We start from the raw sequence: 19,578 nt of genomic DNA on the forward strand, positions 1-19,578 counted from the left end.
TAGAGTTCAACCAATATAACGATCTTGCGATCGCTTGGTTTTAGCCTAATAAAAGCACATGTCCCATAAGGTTCATGTTTTAATTGCATGTATTAGCTCTAGAATTACCACAGTTATCCAAGTAACTGTTAACGATCTAAGGAACCATAACTGATATAATGAGCCTTTTGCGGTTTCACTTTTAATTCGTGTGTACTTAGACATGCATGGCTTAATCTTTGAGACAAGCATATAACTACTGGCAGGATCAACCAGAATAATGTTTTTCCTTCATATTCCATTCATATTTTTTGAATCGAAATAAGCAATATAATAGATATATAGATTTTTCACTTTATATAATTCCATGATTTTTATTATATTGAATAAAATTCAATATTTCGCCTTTGGGTAAAATTTTAAATATATAAATATAAGTAAAAAATCTATTCGATTACGGCCATTTTTATATAGCATTCGTAATCCATATTTTCATTTTTAATTTATACTTGTTTTACCAATATAACAAGAATTTCATATAATTATTGTAATATATATGTTTCTATAATTTTATCTTTTTATATATACATATTTCATTATAAAATATCATTTTATTTCCAACATACATAATTATTGTATCCACACATGTACAATTTTTGTTTAACCAATATAAATATTAAGTTAAATCATTTGCATTTTGAAGATAAATTTAAAATTTATCTCTTTTCATATATCTCTCTGGTAATATATAACATAAAACCAAGCGCATATGATAATATTTCCACATTTAATATATAATTTTATATTTCTTTCATAAGAATCCATATTTGTATTATACCGTAACGATATAATAATCCAACTATACGGCAGGTAATAAATTAATATTTGCCTGCCTCCAAAAATTAACGATAATATATGGAAACGATTTGTTATTCTATATATAATAGAAACTTGACTTTTGTTTCAACGATATTATCTAAAAAGCGTATATTCCTATTATCCGCGGAGCCAAGTCCCGTGTTCTATAGAACTGAGAAACAAATTTGTACGGATAATAATATACTTTATTTTATGTAACCAATATAAACATAATCCGAAATAAATATTTCGAATAATGCGGGAGGTCGGCAACCACTGCCTACCTATAGTAGTTTTTGAACCCGCTGTCCTCAAAGCGGGTATTTTCAATTCCGTTTGCCACCCAACATACGGTCTATTCTCTTATATATTAAGAGATTATAGGAACATTTCATTTTTTTTCCATTATTCATATATAATATGATTATTTTTTTTTTTATACATATAATAAATATTAATTTTTATATGTTTATTATTTAATTTACTCATATAATTGCCAAATTCATATGAATACATAAGTTTTGAACAATATGAGAGGTCGGCAACCACTGCCTACCTATAGTAGTTTTTGAACCCTCTGTCGTAATTCCGGTCGTTTACACTACTATACCCTCTCACTATAATGGCTTTTCTCTATAATACTAAGAGAATATGGGAATATCTCAGCATTTTTTCCCATATACATATAATAATTAACCATTTTCATATGTATATTATTTAATTTAATCATATAATTGCCAAAATCATATGAATACATAAGTTTTGAACAATATGAGAGGTCGGCAACCACTGCCTACCTATAGTAGTTTTTGAACCCTCTGTCGTAATTCCGGTCGTTTACACTACTATACCCTCTCACTATAATGGATTTTCTCTATAATACTAAGAGAATGTGGGAATATTTCAGCATTTTTTCCCTTATACATATAATAATTAATCATTTTCATATGTATATTATTTAATTTACTCATACAATTGCCAAAATCATATGAATACATAAGTTTTGAACAATATGAGAGGTCGGCAACCACTGCCTACCTATAGTAGTTTTTGAACCCTCTGTCGTAATTCCGGTCGTTTACACTACTATACCCTCTCACTTAAATGGCTTTTCTCTATAATACTAAGAGAATATGGGAATATCTCAGCATTTTTTCCCATATACATATAATAATTAACCATTTTCATATGTATATTATTTAATTTAATCATATAATTGCCAAAATCATATGAATACATAAGTTTTGAACAATATGAGAGGTCGGCAACCACTGCCTACCTATAGTAGTTTTTGAACCCTCTGTCGTAATTCCGGTCGTTTACACTACTATACCCTCTCACTATAATGGATTTTCTCTATAATACTAAGAGAATGTGGGAATATTTCAGCATTTTTTCCCTTATACATATAATAATTAATCATTTTCATATGTATATTATTTAATTTACTCATACAATTGCCAAAATCATATGAATACATAAGTTTTGAACAATATGAGAGGTCGGCAACCACTGCCTACCTATAGTAGTTTTTGAACCCTCTGTCGTAATTCCGGTGGTTTACACTACTATACCCTCTCACTTAAATGGCTTTTCTCTATAATACTAAGAGAATATGGGAATATCTCTGCATTTTTTCCCATATACATATAATAATTAATCATTTTCGTATGTATATTATTTAATTTACTCATACAATTGCCAAAATCATATGAATACATAAGTTTTGAACAATATGAGAGGTCGGCAACCACTGCCTACCTATAGTAGTTTTTGAACCCTCTGTCGTAATTCCGGTCGTTTACACTACTATACCCTCTCACTTAAATGGCTTTTCTCTATAATACTAAGAGAATATGGGAATATCTCTGCATTTTTTCCCATATACATATAATAATTAACCATTTTCATATGTATATTATTTAATTTAATCATATAATTGCCAAAATCATATGAATACATAAGTTTTGAACAATATGAGAGGTCGGCAACCACTGCCTACCTATAGTAGTTTTTGAACCCTCTGTCGTAATTCCGGTCGTTTACACTACTATACCCTCTCACTATAATGGATTTTCTCTATAATACTAAGAGAATGTGGGAATATTTCAGCATTTTTTCCCTTATACATATAATAATTAATCATTTTCATATGTATATTATTTAATTTACTCATATAATTGCCAAATTCATATGAATACATAAGTTTTGAACAATATGAGAGGTCGGCAACCACTGCCTACCTATAGTAGTTTTTGAACCCTCTGTCGTAATTCCGGTCGTTTACACTACTATACCCTCTCACTATAATGGATTTTCTCTATAATACTAAGAGAATGTGGGAATATTTCAGCATTTTTTCCCTTATACATATAATAATTAATCATTTTCATATGTATATTATTTAATTTACTCATACAATTGCCAAAATCATATGAATACATAAGTTTTGAACAATATGAGAGGTCGGCAACCACTGCCTACCTATAGTAGTTTTTGAACCCTCTGTCGTAATTCCGGTCGTTTACACTACTATACCCTCTCACTTAAATGGCTTTTCTCTATAATACTAAGAGAATATGGGAATATCTTAGCATTTTTTCCCATATACATATAATAATTAACCATTTTCATATGTATATTTTTTAATTTACTCATATAATTGCCAAAATCATATAAATACATAAGTTTGAACAATATCAGAGGTCGGCAACGGTCTTTCCTCTATAATACTAAGATAATATGGGAATATTTCATCATTTTTTCCCTTATACATATAATAATTAATCATTTTCATATGTATATTATTTAATTTACTCGTATAATTGTCAAAATCCTATGAACACATAAGAGAATACAATATGAGAGGTCGGCGCAACCATAATATAGTAGTTGATGACGAGGTGTTTGGCAACTTGACACAATCCATTAAAGTCTTTATATTAATTATATGAAAGGGACAATATCATATGCGTCACTAAATTGATGACGAGGTGTTTGGCAACTTGATACAATTCTTTAAAGTCTTTATATCAAAAATTATATGATAGGGACAATATCATATGCGTCACTAAATTGATGACGAGGTGTTTGGCAACTTGACACAATTCATTAGAGTCTGTATATTAATTATATGATAGGGACAATATCATATGCGTCACTAAATTGATGACGAGGTGTTTGGCAACTTGATACAATTCTTTAAAGTCTTTATATCAAAAATTATATAATAAGGACAATATCATATGCGTCACTAAATTGATGACGAGGTGTTTGGCAACTTGACACAATCCATTAAAGTCTTTATATTAATTATATGATAGGGACAATATCATATGCGTCACTAAATTGATGACGAGGTGTTTGGCAACTTGATACAATTCTTTAAAGTCTATATATCAAAAATTATATGATAGGGACAATATCATATGCGTCACTAAATTGATGACGAGGTGTTTGGCAACTTGACACAATTCATTAAAGTCTGTATATTAATTATATGATAGGGACAATATCATATGCGTCACTAAATTGATGACGAGGTGTTTGGCAACTTGATACAATTCTTTAAAGTCTTTATATCAAAAATTATATGATAAGGACAATATCATATGCGTCACTAAATTGATGACGAGGTGTTTGGCAACTTGACACAATCCATTAAAGTCTTTATATTAATTATATGATAGGGACAATATCATATGCGTCACTAAATTGATGACGAGGTGTTTGGCAACTTGATACAATTCTTTAAAGTCTTTATATCAAAAATTATATGATAAGGACAATATCATATGCGTCACTAAATTGATGACGAGGTGTTTGGCAACTTGACACAATTCATTAAAGTCTTTATATTAATTATATGATAGGGACAATATCATATGCGTCACTAAATTGATGACGAGGTGTTTGGCAACTTGACACAATCCATTAAAGTCTTTATATTAATTATATGATAGGGACAATATCATATGCGTCACTAAATTGATGACGAGGTGTTTGGCAACTTGATTCAATTCTTTAAAGTCTTTATATCAAAAATTATATGATAAGGACAATATCATATGCGTCACTAAATTGATGACGAGGTGTTTGGCAACTTGACACAATTCATTAAAGTCTGTATATTAATTATATGATAGGGACAATATCATATGCGTCACTAAATTGATGACGAGGTGTTTGGCAACTTGATACAATTCTTTAAAGTCTTTATATCAAAAATTATATGATAGGGACAATATCATATGCGTCACTAAATTGATGACGAGGTGTTTGGCAACTTGACACAATTCATTAAAGTCTTTATATTAATTATATGATAGGGACAATATCATATGCGTCACTAAATTGATGACGAGGTGTTTGGCAACTTGACACAATCCATTAAAGTCTTTATATTAATTATATGATAGGGACAATATCATATGCGTCACTAAATTGATGACGAGGTGTTTGGCAACTTGATACAATTCTTTAAAGTCTATATATCAAAAATTATATGATAGGGACAATATCATATGCGTCACTAAATTGATGACGAGGTGTTTGGCAACTTGACACAATTCATTAAAGTCTGTATATTAATTATATGATAGGGACAATATCATATGCGTCACTAAATTGATGACGAGGTGTTTGGCAACTTGATACAATTCTTTAAAGTCTTTATATCAAAAATTATATGATAAGGACAATATCATATGCGTCACTAAATTGATGAGTCGCGATCGAACACTCGACGAGTGCAGACGTGCCTGCGGATCGACAGCAAATTGTTAGCAAATTGTTAGCAAATTGTTCACAGTTGTAAGTCCCGTTACTTGTGCCCAGCCACTTCGCGTCGCGTGATCTTGTCGCGCGTTTTGATTGGCCCAGCCAACGTACCTAACGGTAGTTCGCACTAACACCATCGCACACCCGAGTGTGCGTGTTATCAGCGCAAAAAACCCAGTGCTCGAAGCAGCGGTATAATTGCAAAGCAGCAGCCACGTGCTGCCTGGCTCACCGGCTTACGGTGCCCAGCTTCCCCCCCCCCCCCTCCTCACTCCTTATCAACTTTGGAGAAGATGGACTGGCAGGCCCCCCGCGCACCCACAAGCTTGGAACAACACCACGCAAAAAGGCTCTGAGAACACGCAAGAGCAGCTCCAGCAGCGAGGGAAGCACCTCGCATACAGAGCCGGGCGAGATAAAGCGAAAACCGGCAAAGAAAGCACAGGGAGAGGAGCTGGAAGATAAGCCAAGCACTAGCGCAGCTCTGCGCAAGAAGCTCGCCAACAACGCCTTCGCTTTACTCTCGACCGAAGAAGACGAGTACGACCAAGAGAGCTCTGATGACGAACCCGGACCTAAAGACGATTCCAAGCCCAAGACCCCCGAGAAACCAAAGCCCACCCCGAAGACCATCAAGCCACCTCCGATTTTTATCCCCGATGTGACCAACATCTCGGCACTCGTCAAGATGATCACGACTCTTGTAGGCCCGAAGAACAATTTTACCTACAAGACCGTGAATGGCAACAACGTACGTGTCATGATGCCGGACAAAGAGTCCTATACAGCTCTGCGTCTCCAACTTGTGGCCCAAAACAAGAGGCATCGGACTTTCCAGCCGAAAGATGAACGTGCATACAAGGTTGTCATCAAAGGACTCCACCACTCCACCGATCGTGAGGAAATCATTGAAGACCTTCGCAGACAAGGGCACGCTGTTAGAGATCTGCACAATCCCATTGGCAGAAGAACTAAAGAACCGCTGGGAATATTCTTCGCCAACCTGGAGCCTTCCAGCAACAACAAAGACGTCTACCAAGTCAAGCGGATCTGCAGGTCGGTAGTAACCATTGAACCGCCGCAGAAGTTCAACGACGTGCCTCAATGCTTCAGGTGCCAAGGATTCGGTCATACACAGCGTTACTGCTTCCTGGAATACCGATGTGTAAAGTGTGGAGGCCCTCACGAATCGAGGGCATGTGAGAAGAGGGAGGACGACAAAGCGTGCTGCTTCCACTGCCAGGCGGACCATCCTGCGTCTTTCAAGGGATGCCCTGCATACAAAAGGGCCAAAGCACTCGCTGCTCCGAAAACAAGGCCCGTCGCTAATGCTAACAAGGCGCCGCCCGTGGCATCACCAAACGTCACCTCTGGCAGGAGCTACCGAGACGCCCTCAACGGAGTGCACGCAGCACCGCAGAATCCCACAACCCCAGTCCAAACCCAAACAGAAACCCCACACTCCGGTCAGATAGAAGCGATGTTCGCTCGCATGGAAGGAATGATGGAAAGGATGATGGAGCGCATGTTCACCCAGATGACACAGCTGGTGGCCACCATTCTCAACAGCAAGTCATGCAACTAAAGCTCCACCTAGTCGTCTGGAATGCGAACGGCCTGCAGAACAGCAAGGCCATAGTCGAGCACCATCTGAAGACCCACCAGATCGATATCCTACTCGTAGCCGAAACCCACTTCTCCCCCAGATCCCACTTTAATATCAGCGGATATGACCTCATCCATGCAGACCATCCTTCTGGCAGAGCACGCGGTGGAGCAGCCATCCTCATCAGGAGCGGTATTCAATACCTAGAGCTGCCCGCGTTTCAGCAAGACTGGGCACAATGTCCTGTCATCAGGATTGTCAGCCCGCAAGGAGATTTAGACATTGGAGCGGTCTACTTTCCCCCCAGATACCGCATAACAGCATCTCACCTCAGTGAGTTCTTCGAGCATTTTGGGCCCCGCTTCATAGCAGCTGGAGATTATAACGCCAAACATTCTTGGTGGGGATCGCGCGCCAACAACCCCAAAGGGAAAACTCTGTTTGGGTACCTGCAACGCCACCGACTGGACTGCCACTCCACTGGCGAGCCCACTCACTGGCCAACGAATCCCCTCAAGACTCCAGACCTACTGGACTTTGCTGTGTCGAAAGGCATAGGGCATGCGAAGATCAGCTGCACAACAAATGCTGATCTCCTGTCAGACCACTGTGCAATAAACGTGCTAATCAACACGCCAGTCCTCAGGAAAACCCCGCTCAGAAGGCTCACTGGAAAATATACCGACGCCGCCAAGTTCGCGTCCTGGATGCTCTCCACCGTCAATCCGAACCCCATCCTCAACACACCCAGGAACATTGATGAAGCTATCGGGAATCTCACCAGGCAGATGCAAAACGCTGCGGAATTCGCAAGCCCACCGCCACCAAAGACTGCGAGAACACCTAGCAGGGACCTCCACCTCTGGTCCCCGGAAATTGCGGCACTCGTGACTGAGAAGAGGCGTCTCAGGAGAGTTTGGTTCTTGACGCGCAATCCAAGAGACAAAACAGCGCTCAATCACGCCACAAAGGAGTTGAAGGACAAGATCTCCAGCCTACGCCAGGACTCCTTCCTCAGATTCCTCGAGGAACTCTCTCCCGGGGACCCAGACCACAATCTGTGGAACGTCACCCGCCACATTAAACGACCAGCCAAAAAGGTTTCCGCAGTGCGCAAAGCAGATGGATCCTGGTGCCTTTCGGATGCTGAAAGAGCAGAAGCTTTCGCCGAACACCTTTACAACGCCTTCTCTCCGTTCGACTGCTGCACTGCCGAAGAACATGCTGAAACAGCCCGGTTTCTCAATAGCCCAAGCTCTCCCGGTCCCCCGTTGGAACCAGTCGACCCTGAGGAAGTTGCGCAGGAGATTGCTCTACTGAAGAACAACAAATCTCCAGGCCTGGATCGTATAGATGCGGCGGCCCTAAAAATGCTCCCATTCCGCTGCACACAAATGCTGGCCAGCATTTACAACAGCTGCTTCCGGCTAGGGTACTTCCCGGAAGAGTGGAAAAGAGCAGAGGTTATTGTCCTCCTCAAGCCTGGTAAGCCTGAAGCCAATCTCGCCTCCTATCGTCCGATTAGTTTGCTGGCAATCCTCTCCAAAATACTCGAAAGAGTATTTTTGCGCAGAGTATTGCCAGTACTGGATGAGGCTGGTTTGATCCCCGATCACCAGTTTGGCTTCAGGCGCTCCCACGGAACACCAGAGCAATGCCACCGGCTAGTCGAACGGATCCTCGAGGCATTCGAGCAAAAGAAATACTGCTGCGCTGTAATGCTCGACGTGAAGCAGGCATTCGACAGAGTTTGGCATCCTGGACTCCTCCATAAACTCAAATCCTACCTCCCAAGCCCCCATTTTACCCTCCTCAAATCCTACACTGAGGGAAGAGCATTCCAAGTCAGATGCGGAAGTGCAATAAGCCTACCCAGACTGATCAGAGCTGGAGTTCCGCAAGGCAGTGTGCTCGGACCAATACTGTACACCCTTTACACCGCAGACCTTCCCATAATCCCCTCCAGGAACCTAACTATAGCGACTTATGCAGATGACACGGCTTTCCTCGCCTCCTCATCCGACCCACGAGAAGCCTCCGAAACAATCCAAAGGCAAATGGACGCGCTACATCCCTGGCTCAGCAGGTGGAACATCGTAGTGAACGCGGAAAAATCTACCCAAACAACATTTGCACTAAGGAGAGGAGACTGCCCACCGGTCACGCTAAACGGAGTCATCATTCCCAACGCACCCGCACCCAAGTACCTAGGACTTACCCTGGACCGCAGGCTCACTTGGCGTCCCCACATCGTCAGCAAACGCATACAGGCCGATGCGCGTCTGAGGCAGATGCATTGGCTTATTGGGAGAGGGTCCAAGCTAAGGCAGAACCACAAAATCCTGGTGTACAAGGCAATTCTCAAGCCCATCTGGACCTACGGGATACAGCTATGGGGCACGGCAAGCCACACGAATCGCCTGCGTATACAGCGGTTCCAGAATAGGTGCTTGAGAATTGCCTGTAATGCGCATCCCTACCACGAGAATGTCGCCATACATAGGGAACTTGGAATCCCACAAGTCGCTGATGAAATCTCCAGGCTCAGCGAGAGATACCTGAAAAGGCTCGAAAACCACCCTAACCACCTCGCCACCAACCTGTTAGACAATAGCCAAACAAGCAGACGTCTCATGAGGAGACACCCTCTCGATCTTCCACAACAATAGACAACACATATAAAACCCGCCACAAATACATGTACAATAGTATCCCTTAAGCTAATGTTCCCCCGCAAAACCATTTAATTATTGTCCACTAGGACAGATTTTAAATAAATAAACGCACGCTAAAAAAAAAAAAAAAAAAAAAAAAAAAAAAAAAACTAAATTGATGACGAGGTGTTTGGCTACAGGAAAAAATCATTTATTTATCGAATCATCAAGCAAAGGATAAGCTTCAGTGGATCGCAGTATGGCAGCTGCTCAACCACTTACAACACCTTGCCTGTTACAAAAGTCGTTTACAATTGATTCTAGGCTTTGTCATTGTATTAAATAATGCTTTTATATGTAACTAGCGCGGCATCAGGTGATCGAAGATCCTCCTAATTTACTATGTTACAAATTACATTGGCATCACATCCATTGTCGTTTATAAAATAAATTATAAACTTTAAATGGTTTAGAAGCCATACAATGCAAATTGCCCCTTATTTATCATTGCAGTCCAGCACGGATACGACCTTAGAGGCGTTCAGGCATAATCCAACGGACGTAGCGTCATACCACTGTTCGCTCGAACAAGTATTGTGCCATTGGTCCGTACCTGCGGTTCCTCTCGTACTACGCAGGAATGCTGTCGCAACAACGTTTTGTCATTAGTAGGGTAAAACTAACCTGTCTCACGACGGTCTAAACCCAGCTCACGTTCCCTTGCATGGGTGAACAATCCAACGCTTGGTGAATTTTGCTTCACAATGATAGGAAGAGCCGACATCGAAGGATCAAAAAGCGACGTCGCTATGAACGCTTGGCCGCCACAAGCCAGTTATCCCTATGGTAACTTTTCTGACACCTCTTGTTAAAAACTCTTTAAACCAAAAGGATCGATAGGCCGAGCTTTTGCTGTCCCTGTGTGTACTGAACACCGAGATCAAGTCAGCATTTGCCCTTTTGCTCTATGTGTGGTTTCTGTCCGCACTGAGCTGGCCTTGGGACACCTCCGTTATTATTTGAGAGATGTACCGCCCCAGTCAAACTCCCTACCTGGCAATGTCCTTGAATTGGATCATACCTGAGTAATTGGAGTTATACCAAATTTTCAAATCAAAAATACATAAATGCATCGTTTTATTAAAGAATTTGTTTGCGATTATATAACAAACTCGTGATACTTTGATCAAGAAGCTTGCATCAAAACCCAATACCATAAGATATAATAAATATATCCGTATAATGGCTAGGAAATGATACACGTTCCATTTAATCAAGTAAGTAAGGAAACAATAAGAGTAGTGGTATTTCATTGACGATACCAAACCGAGGTCTAATATCTCCCACTTATTCTACACCTCTTATGTCTCCTTACACTGCCAGATTAGAGTCAAGCTCAAAAGGGTCTTCTTTCCCCGCTAATTATTCCAAGCCCGTTCCCTTGGCTGTGGTTTCGCTAGATAGTAGATAGGGACAGTGACTTTCGGACCTCTCCGAACTTGTTTTACGTGGCGTGTTCCACACTGAAGGGATTACAACCACGACACCCTGAACACCCACAAGTGGTGCATGTATCAACATGGTGCATGAGTCTGGATACGCCAGACAAACGTCCCGGACTGGAAGCTATAGCTATGTACATAGCGACCACCCCGGTAGCAATTCGAGTACTTGCTTGCCGGGCAAGCACTCCCCCTTGCTGAGGAGCGAGATCTACCTAAAATCTCTACTGATCTCTGGGTCACAGCACCCGAGTTTTGCGCAACTAGCACCGTAACTCAAACGTCGAACACGAAGGCTCTACCCGCGATATGGGTATCAACCACAGCCACCACGATACTCCCACCAGGGGGCCTACCTCAATGTGCTGTCTTGGAGCAGCACAACCCGTGGTACCGAAAGAGAGGCTCGGTGGGCCTCCTCCTTTTGCTCCGACAAGCATGGTTAGAGGAACCAGTCGCTATATTAGTCGCCTCTTACGACAAGCAATAGCGGGCTGTGGAAGTATTCTCGCCCGCTAACCACACGGCGAAGTTTTGGGCTAAATACCCCTCCTCCTACGGAACACCTCGTCCGCAAACGCTGCCAGCCGTTGAATCCTCTGCTGATCTTCCAGGATTCTATTGAAGGTCCAGTTTTCGCCAAGGCGCTGCACTCCAAGTCCATCGAGGTTTCGCAAATCTGCATATAGAGGACAAGCGCACAATATGTGCATCCAGTCCTCATATGGATCACCACAAGCGCAAGCAGTGGTATCGCTGAGGGCTCTCCCTTGCAAAAATGCGTTAAACGACCCGTGACCTGTCAGCAGGAAAGACGTCCTCATCGAGAATCCAAAGCTTGGATCTCGATAGGCGAGAGTGACGTATGGGATGAACTTGTGCGTCACCCGTCCTGGTTCGCTGTCGTCATCCCATCTGTTTTGCCAATTCTGCAGCAAGCACTCCTCTAGGCGAGTCTTCCTCTGCTTCCAGCTTAGACACGTAGTGTCCTCGCCGTATAGCCAGTCGTTCTCCTCCAGCGGGTATCCACGCTTCAGCTTGTACTTGACCGCTAAAAACTTAGCAGCCAAGTCAAGCGGGGGAGCTCCGCCAAGTACCTGCAGTGCCACTGTGGACACTGTTCGGCATACCGAAAGGCATCCAAGCAGGATTAGCCTCTGGCAGGAGGCTAGTCGTCTCCGGGCGGCTACCTGTTCGGCGGTGTCATACCATACCGGGGCACCAAACAGCACACAAGGTGCCATGAGTCCGTCATATATGGTCCGCCTGGCTCGAGGACTGAAGCCCCAGTCGGCTCGAAGCACACGCGCCAATGCTCCAACGACTCCGGTCATCCGCTGGCGAAGCGAAGCTATGTGCGTGAGGAATTTCATTCCTTCACTGACCGTGATGCCAAGGTACCGACAGCTACGCACATACGGAAGGTTCGCTCCAGCAAACCTCACCGTAGGCGCACGTCTCAAGGCACCTTTCAGCAGCATTATTACCGTCTTGCTGGTCGAGACGGTAACGCCAACTTCCGCTCCCCACGCTTCTACGATGGACATCAGCTCTGCACCTTTTTCCTCTAGCTCAGCTCGGGAATTTCCCTCGACGAGAAGCAGCAAGTCATCCGCGTATGCACTCAGCTGGCAATACGGCTGGAGACGCTGAAGCAGTACATCCATCAGTATGTCCCAGATAAATGGGCCACTGATTGACCCCTGCGGGCAGCCTCTAGTTACCGGTACATCCACAGTACCGGAACTGCTTCGGATCACTGCTCTTCGGCCGGAGAAAAAGCTCTGCCACAAGCCCATCTCCCGGCATCCCAAGTCGGCTAGTCGGCGGAGTGCAGCACTCCATTCGACGTTGTCGAATGCTCCTTTGAAGTCCACGAATGTGCCGAGCACGTATTGCGCCGGGCTGGCACAAACACTGCTCTTCACGTGCCTCCAAGCATCCTCCACACATCGTCCTTGGCGAAATCCAAATTGCCATCTGCAGCCTTCCGGAAGAACTTCTCTCACACGATTCACCATGATGGCCTCGAGCACCTTACCAAAGACTGGTAGCAAGCATATTCCTCTATATGAGGAGGGCTCACATTTGTCCTTATCTGGCCCTTTGAGCAGCGAGACAACTCGTGGGCACTTCCACTCAGCGGGAAAGTATCCTAATCGGATGCATCGGGAAAACAACGATGCAAGGTGCTCGGGTATGGCGCGCCAGACTGCCTTGCAGATAGTGCCATTAATGCCGTCCAAGCCGGGAGAGCGCCTGCTCTTCAACCGGGCAACACATGCATCAACCTCGAATACTTCGAGGGCCGGTGGGACTTCCTCCGCGATGGCAGTCGGTGCTTCGGACTCCGCAACTGGGAAGAAATTGCGGAGGAGCACTCGTGCACAGTCACCCCAATCGGTGATCATCTCGCCATTCACGCGGAGGCACCCAATCTCCGTGCACTTCCTGCGGCCTCGGCAAATCTTATAGACGCGCCCCCATGGGTCGTCGGCATGATCTCCCACGAAGCGTTTCCACTCATCCATTTTCGCCCTCCAAATGAGCTTCTTGTAGTTGGCTGAGGCCCGCCTCAGGTCGACCAATACACGCTCTATTGCGGCATCATCATCATGACGCCTTCCATTTTGAAGTAGGCGACGAAGTCTCCGGACTTCGCGCCTTGCATCACAGAGGTCGGCAGTCCACCAACGTGCTCTCCTGCTGGGCAATCGGATGGACTTTCTTCCCAGCGCAATATCACATACATTATGTACTATACTGCGCAGGGTCGAAACTTGCTGGTCCAACGGCGACTCTGAGAAGTTTTCCGGAAGTTCGGCTGCTCTACTCACCATTTCCTCCTTGAACAATCGCCAACGTGCATTGGAGAAGTTCCAGGACGGCACAGGAGCTATGCTCTCAACTGCGCGCGCGGTAGTTGGTTCGGCCACAACAGTAATGATGTTGTGGTCACTCAATTCCCACTCGTCCACTCTCCACTCATATGTGGCCCACATAGATGCTGCCTCATTGACGATTGTCACGTCGATATCGCTTGTAGCTCTGTAATTATCGAACGTGTACACCTCTGTTGACTGGTTTAGGGCGGCGACTCTTGCCTCCAGCATCCACTCTGACAGCAGCTCACCCCGTCTGTAGTTAGCTTGCCCCTCGGCATGACGAGAGAGTTTGCTAAGCCACATGGGGGACACTGCATTCGCGTCGAGGCCCAGGATTGCGGGGGTTCTGCTGGCCTGCAGCAGGACCGCATCCATGTACCGGATGTACGGTTCCAGAGGTGCATCATACTGGCAGTATGCGGCGCAAAGGAAGATTGAGCCAAAACTCCCTTTCACGACCAGACATACGCCATAATCTGTGGTGAGGGTCTCCACTGGCATACAGATGGCTTCCTGGTGATCCACTAGGATGGCTGCCTTCCCTCGCCGATCGATGAAAATTCTCATTCCTTCAGGCAGCACATCCATTCCGTCCCCGCCGAGATACGGCTCCTGCACCAGCGCGAACATAGACTCCGATCTCCTGAGTCGGACTCCGAGCTCGATGGTCGCAGCTCGGCCTCGGCCACAGTTCGCTTGGATGAAGCTAAACATTAGTGTCTAGCTTGCACCCTCGCCAGCAACGCCCCGTATATCGGGCAAACGCTCGAGAGCATGTAATGCCCCGAGGGTTGCCCTCTGTGGCGGCAGTTCCGGCAGTCCACCGGGTTTTGGCACTTTGCCGCAGTGTGGCCTTGTTGCCCGCACTGGCGACAGACACTATCCTTCTGCCGGCATTCGCTGACCTTGTGGTCGAAACCCACACATCTGTGGCAGGCGTATGTGCGGACCTGTGACCGGCATCGGAATGAGAACCACTTGATGTAGACACGACCTACATCAAGCTTCGCCATCGCCCGGTCGTCAACCTCCAGCGTCACATTTACTGTGGCGCCGTCAGCTACCGACCACGCCTTGGTCACCAGGTGCACTGACTTCTTAAACTGGGCCAGATTCATTTCGCTGTCGAAGTTGTTTTCGTGGAGCTCCTTCATAAACTCCTCAGGGCCGATAGCTGTGTCGACGTCATATACGACGACCTTCGGCTTCTCGGCCGCATTCCGTGCCACATTTAGGCCAACCTCGGCGAATCTTTTTGAAGCGACCACCTTCTGCAGCTCTCCCACCGAAGGAGTGCGAATGATCGCACCACCACCTCGACGGAGCTCACGGACCTCGTGTACTCTGACTCCGAGAGAGGGTGCAACCATCGTTCGCACCTTTTCCGCTATGTCTTTCCCCGATAGCGCAGGGTCGTCGCACTTCACCACCGCTGACCACGTCTCGCGGACCTTGGTAGTCCGCGGGGCAGCGATGGGTGCAACCTGCTGCATCTGGGGAGCATTGGCGGCCGTATTTTTCAACAGATTCAACGACGGCGGCGGCGGTGGCGGCATAGCAAGCCGCGTCTCCAGCTCTCCGCACCGGAGCATTAGCGCCAACACCAGCTCATCGTAGCGGCTGATAGCATATGAGAGCTCTTCCGTGTCCACTTCTCCTAGTCTGCGGAAGCTGCTTCTCACCATGCGCTGTGTGGCCGACAGCTCTGCCATCATGGCTGCTTGCCCAGCACGGGCGGCAGCGGTGGCGGCAGTGGCAGTGGTGGCAACAATTTTAGCAGCAGTGAAAACGGCGGAGGCAGCAGTGTGGTCGGCAGCAGGGGCAGCAGTAGGATCAGCAGCGGTGGCAGCAGCGTGGGGGGGGGCAGCATCAATGGCAGCGTTCTCCGTAGCCGCCCGGGCGTCCTCCAGCGACGAAAACGGCTCCTCCAGTACCCCAACGGGTTCTGGCACTCCATTCGATGCCAGGGCAACCAATTTCGCCTGCGTTGGCGCCGAGCTCTTAGATGCCAGATGGCTTCTGCGCCTGCCTCGTCTGGACTTCATCGAGGCACTACTTCCGCTCAAGGCACTCGCGCTGCTGTCGCTCTCCATCGGCATAAATACGATGGTGGCTCCACCTACCGTCGACGCCAGCAACCGTATGCTCGTTTACTCGCTGACAAAAGGTAGTTGCTCTGGAACTCGAGCTCCACCTATCGGTAGAGTCTGGTAGCACTAAAACTCTCCCTAGACACAAACCTTAGCAGTGACTCCCACCAATAAGCTTTGTGACAGCTGATCAAAAAGCTTACTCGAAAAACTTACTCGTAAGTTCGCCTTCAGCACGTGCTAAGTGGAAAATTCCCAACAATTAATTGTTAATTACTTCCAAACCGCTTGTTTATAACACACGAAAATTAGCACACGACTTTCGCGGAGCACTAATTCACCGATTTTATTACTTTCCAAACACGGAAAACCAAGTTCTTCGCAATCTGTACACGAGCGCAACGAAAACACGTCCGTCGTTAATCCATTCATGCGCGTCCCCTTAAAGGGACAGTAGGAATCTCGTTAATCCATTCATGCGCGTCACTAATTAGATGACGAGGCATTTGGCTACCTTAAGAGAGTCATAGTTACTCCCGCCGTTGACCCGCGCTTACTTGAATTTCTTCACTTTGACATTCAGAGCACTGGGCAGAAATCACATTGTGTCAACACCCGCTAGGGCCATCACAATGCTTTGTTTTAATTAGACAGTCGGATTCCCCAAGTCCGTGCCAGTTCTGAATTGATTGTTAATTGATAATCGTTATAATTGATAAGAACTAATTGGTTTAACCCAAATAGTATTCTTAAAAATTTTAGCAAGAAAGTTCCACAATTGGCTACGTAACTAAACTATCCGGGGAACAAGTAACTAACATAAATGCTAGAAACTCTATTTACCCAGAACGAGCACATAAACCATGTTATTGTTTCCCAATCAAGCCCGACTATCTCAATCTTCAGAGCCAATCCTTATCCCGAAGTTACGGATCTAATTTGCCGACTTCCCTTACCTACATTATTCTATCGACTAGAGACTCTTCACCTTGGAGACCAGCTGCGGATATTGGTACGGCCTGTTGAGAAGTTTGCGTGTCCCCACCATAAATTTTCAAGGTCCGAGGAGAAAATATCGACACAACAGTATATGTCATGCTCTTCTAGCCCATCTACCATATCTCTCTGCGAAGACTTCCATGGTAGTACGGCTATAAAACAGAAAAGAAAACTCTTCCGATATCTCTCGACGGCTTCTTTATGGTCGTTCCTGTTGCCAGGATGAGCACGAGGCCCATATTTAATAACAAACGGATACTCAACAGGTTACGGAATTGGAACCGTATTCCCTTTCGTTCAAAATTATTCAAGTGTATTATATTCGCTTTGTTTATATAGTTAGGCATTTTTGTTTTACTTGAAAATTTTCGGCTTTCGCCTTGAACTTAGGACCGACTAACTCGTGATCAACCACTGTTCACACGAAACCCTTCTCCACTTCAGTCCTCCAAGGTCTCATTCGATTATTTGCTACTACCACCAAGATCTGTACCAATGGCAGCTCCATGCAGGCTTACGCCAAACACTTCTACGCATACCATTGTACCTTCCTACTCACTAAAGTTTCAAAATTTATATCACAAGTAATATAAATCATCTACTTTAGCGGTAATGTATAGGTATACAACTTAAGCGCCATCCATTTTAAGGGCTAGTTGCTTCGGCAGGTGAGTTGTTACACACTCCTTAGCGGATTTCGACTTCCATGATCACCGTCCTGCTGTTTTAAGCAACCAACGCCTTTCATGGTATCTGCATGAGTTGTTAATTTGGGCACCGTAACATTACGTTTGGTTCATCCCACAGCGCCAGTTCTGCTTACCAAAAGTGGCCCACTGGGCACATTATATCATAACCTTTGAACTTCATATCAAGAAAGTTAAGGTTCTTACCCATTTAAAGTTTGAGAATAGGTTAAGATCGTTTCGACCCTAAGGCCTCTAATCATTCGCCTTTACCAGATAAGATTATTTTATATAATATTAAAATGCACCAGCTATCCTGAGGGAAACTTCGGAAGGAACAGCTACTAGATGGTTCGATTGGTCTTTCGCCTATACTCAATTCTGACAATCGATTTGCACGTCAGAACTGTTTCGGTCTTCCATCAGGGTTTCCCTGACTTCACCTGATCAGTATAGTTCAACCATCTTTCGGGTCACAGCATATATGCTCAAGGTACGTTCCAGTTAGAGGCATAAATAATATAAATATACATTATCATAATTATAGAAGCCCCGGGATTGTGTTAATTAGCTATAATAGCTAAAAACTAATCCATTATTAGTCAAGTTAATTACGCTATTAGGTTTACATCCAATAACTTGCACATATGTTAGACTCCTTGGTCCGTGTTTCAAGAGGGTCCCGAAGGTATCCTGAATCTTTCGCATTGTTAATCATACAAGAGCATATAAAAACACAAAAATCAATGATAATTTGCATTTATAATTCCGAAAAATTAACGCTCTGTAATAATTAATCTATCAGCCTTTATCAAATTAATAACATTTATTCTGTGTTAAAATGCAAGCAATTTAATTGGAATAAACTATAAGTTATATTTTTAGATAAATTTGGGATATGCTAATAGATTACAATGTCCTTATATGGAAAAATGCACATTATTCTTAATAATATTATTTAAATATTACAATTTAATGATGAATTTTCCATAACGGATATTCAGGTTCATCGGGTTTAACTCTAAGCAGTTTCACGTACTGTTTTAACTCTCTATTCAGAGTTTTTTCAACTTTCCCTCACGGTAACTTGTTTATATGTCTCATGGTTATATAGTTTTAGATGGAGTTTACACCACTTAGTGCTGCACTATCAAGCAACGATCTTTGGAAACATCATCTAGCAATCATTAACGTTATACGGGCCTGGCACCTCATGGGTAATGGCCTATTTAAGAAGGACTTAAATCATTAATTTCTCATACTAGAATATTGCGCTCCATCAACTGCTCTCACATTTGCCATATAGACAAAGTGACTTAGTGCTGAACTGTTTTCTTTTCGCTCGCCGCTACTAAGAAAATCCTTGTTAGTTTCTTTTCCTCCCTAATTAATATGCTTAAATTTCAGGGGTAGTCCATATGAGTTGAGGTTGTATATATAACTATATTTTGCATAATTCTTTATATATAAATGATAAAACAATCAATTAATTCGTTTATAAATAGTTCCAATAGTTTCTTGTAAGCAAAGTCATTTTTAT

General features: G+C 43.9%; 1 non-coding gene and 1 pseudogene across 1 annotated transcript in view; both read right to left on the reverse strand.

Annotated features, from left to right (window-relative positions):
• LOC116803202 overlaps positions 1 to 258 on the reverse strand; it is a 1,996-nt gene extending 1,738 nt beyond the window's left edge. The window contains exon 1 of the ribosomal RNA XR_004363466.1: positions 1 to 258. This exon is cut by the window's left edge and continues 1,738 nt beyond it. This is a non-coding gene — a ribosomal RNA (small subunit ribosomal RNA).
• A 9,836-nt stretch (positions 259 to 10,094) lies between these two features.
• LOC116803204 lies at positions 10,095 to 19,470 on the reverse strand (annotated as a pseudogene).
• Positions 19,471 to 19,578: the final 108 nt, after the last annotated feature.

This window comes from Drosophila sechellia, unplaced genomic scaffold, assembly GCF_004382195.2.
Source record: "Drosophila sechellia strain sech25 unplaced genomic scaffold, ASM438219v1 U_309, whole genome shotgun sequence".
Taxonomy (NCBI): domain Eukaryota; kingdom Metazoa; phylum Arthropoda; class Insecta; order Diptera; family Drosophilidae; genus Drosophila; species Drosophila sechellia.